This window comes from Anolis sagrei, chromosome X, assembly GCF_037176765.1.
Source record: "Anolis sagrei isolate rAnoSag1 chromosome X, rAnoSag1.mat, whole genome shotgun sequence".
In the NCBI taxonomy this organism is placed as follows: domain Eukaryota; kingdom Metazoa; phylum Chordata; class Lepidosauria; order Squamata; family Dactyloidae; genus Anolis; species Anolis sagrei.
The window spans coordinates 101,503,274-101,506,349 of NC_090034.1; positions in this window are offsets into that span (position 1 = coordinate 101,503,274).

Here is a 3,076-nt window from a genome sequence, read left to right on the forward strand (position 1 = left end):
TTGCTGGACTGTAATTACAAGTTGCTAATGAGAACTGAAATGGGAAACTGTGATAAGAACTGTGCCAGTGATAAATGTTTACCCTGTTTACATCTCCCAACATTTAATATGATTTGTGGAGGTATGAATGGAACCGAATGAAAGAAATGAATGAACGACAGCTAATCATTGTGATGATACCATTCTATGGAATAAAGGCCTGCAAAGACTAACTGCCTGCTTGCTGGACTGTAATTAAAAGTTGCCAATAGGAACTCAAATGGGAAACTGATAAGAACTGTGCCAGTGATAAGAGAAATGTTTATATCTGTCAACATTTAATATGATTTGTGGGGGTATGAGTAAAAGGAATGAATTAACGACAGCTAATAATTGTGATAACATTCTAAGGAATCAAGGCCTGCAAAGACTAACTGCCTGCTTGCTGGACTGTAATTAAAAGTTGCTAATGAGAATTGAAATGGGAAACTGTTATAAGAACTGTGCCATCTGTCAACATCTATCAACATTTAATATGATTTGTGGGGGAATGAATGGAACCAAATGAAAGAAATTAATGAATGAAAGCTAATAATTGTGATAATATCATTCTGTGGAATTAAGGCCTGCAAAGACTGCCTGCTTGCTGGACTGTAATTAAAAGTTGCTAATGAGAACTGAAATGGGAAATTGTGATAAGAACTGTGCCAGTGACAAATGTTTACATCTGTTTATATCTGTCAACATTTAATATGATCTGTGGGGATATGAGTGAAATAAATGAATGAACGACAGCTAATAATTGTGATCCCATTCTAAGGAATCAAGGCTTGCAAAGACTAACTGCCTGCTTGCTGGACTGTAATTAAAAGTTGCTAATAAGAACTCAAATGGGAAACTGATAAGAACTGTGCCAGTGATAAATGTTTACATCTGTTTACACCTGTCAACATTTGCTGACCAGAAACTGGATTAATTCTAAAGGTTGTTTACATTCGTCAAAGACAATGCTCTTCCAAGTCAAACTCAGAGCACAATGGTTTGTTATCTGAAGATCAACATCTATGTCAGGAGGTGAAGACTCAAGATCAATTATTTACTACGTCAGCAGTATATTCCTTTAAGAATGGGAGGCTCTGGAACTGACTGACCATCAGTGGGCACTAGAGGAACTCATGGCTAAGGACCTCTGCTTCGAAGGGATAATGAAGGAAGAGTTTAAGGAAGACTGAATCTAATCATGCTCATCTGTGGCAGACCAGAGGAGTCTGGCTCACCTGGGAATGACAGAGATGGTGTAAGTCTCCTTTTTCATGGGAAGAGGAAGGAATGCGTTTTGGAGTCTACTGGACGGAAAACAAGAGATCTAGTCCTTGACATTGTGCTTAGGGAAAGAAGCTTTGGCATTATGGAAGTTTTGGAATGATGCATTGGCAGGCTGCAGGGAAGCAGGGTCCGGCCTAACAGGTATCCATTTCCAAGGAGGGAGAAAAGTATATGGGAATATTTGGATACATGAGGATGGACGATTGTTCATATGTAAGTGAATGCTGAATAAAAATGTAATTGCTTTGTTGAAGGCTTTCATGGCTGGAATCACTGGGTTGTTGTATGTTTTTTGGGCTGACTGACCATATTCCAGAAGCATTCTCTCCTGACATTTCCCCTGCATCTATAGCAGGCATCCTCAGAAGTTGTGAGGGTTCAGAACCTCTGAGGATGCCTACTATAGATGCAGGCAAAACGTCAGGAGAGAATGCTTCTGGAACATGGCCATACAACCCGAAAAACTTCCAAGAACCCAATGTAATTGTCCTCTTTCTTTCTTTCGTTAGCCAATGTAACTAAAAAGAAATTGTGAATCTAATGTAGTTATGTAGAATCTATGTGTCTGTATGTCTAAATGTTCAATGCATAGTCAAAGGCTTTCATGGCTGGAATCACTGGGTTTTTGTGCATTTTCCAGGGTGGCATGGCCATGTTCCAGAAGCATTCTCTCCTGATGTTTCACTTGCATTTATGGCAGGCATCCATAGTTGCAGGCGAAACGTCAGGAGAGAATGCTTCTGGAACATGGCCACACAGCCCGGAAAAATCACAACAACCCAGTGTCTTCTCTCCTGACGTTTTGCCTGCATCTATGGATGCCTGCCATAGATGCAGGCAAAACGTCAGGAGAGAATGCTTCTGGAACATGGCCACACAGCCTGGAAAAATCACAACAACCCAGTGTCTTCTCTCCTGGCGTTTTGCCTAAAATCTATGGCAGGCATCCATAGATGCAGGCGAAATGTCAGGAGAGAATGCTTCTGGAACATGTCCCAGAAAACTCACAACAACCCAGTGTCTAAATGTCGTTGTGTAAAAAAAAAATCAGATATACCCTCTCACACTGAAAATTGCAATAAAAAGAACCTGGTTTCGAAAGTTTAAGCGTAGGGAGGAGAATGTGCTGCAAGGTCTTTCCCCAAACTCAATTTGTGAATTCATCACATTAGAGAGAAAAAATCCGATTTCTGCCTCCTGCAGAATTCTGGGGTTTGTAGTTTAGGGAGGAGCCGTTAAACTACAAACCCCAGAATTCTGCAGGACGCAGAAATCGGATTTTTTCTCTCTAGTGTGATGTGACCCTTGGTAAGCTTGGAAGCCAACGAAAAGGGGAAGCAATGCACTGCAACGTTCAGAGCAAAGGGAACCCAAGCTTCCCCATCGACACCAATTATTACTGCAGGAAGGGCGAGGGATGATAAATACAGATGTCAACATGGCATTCGTGGGGGAGGAAGAGGAAGATGTGACTTCGACGGGCTCAGCAGGGTGACTCCCTGCATGGAAATCGAGATGGTGGAGGAGACGTGAGTCATGTTTTCTCCCAAAGCGATCACACCCAGGAACTTGGCAGGAAACAGAGTGTGCCATTTCTAGGGACCGGGACGGCGCCCGCCCGAGAAGTCCCTCGAAGGGAAGCAATGTTTACTTTTCACACTACACCACGGATAGTTTTCCAGAACACTCGGAAAGCCAAAGTTTCCCCATGCCCGGTATTATTAGAAAAGCAGATTTTCTCAACGAAACAAAAAACCAACCAAGTTCGATC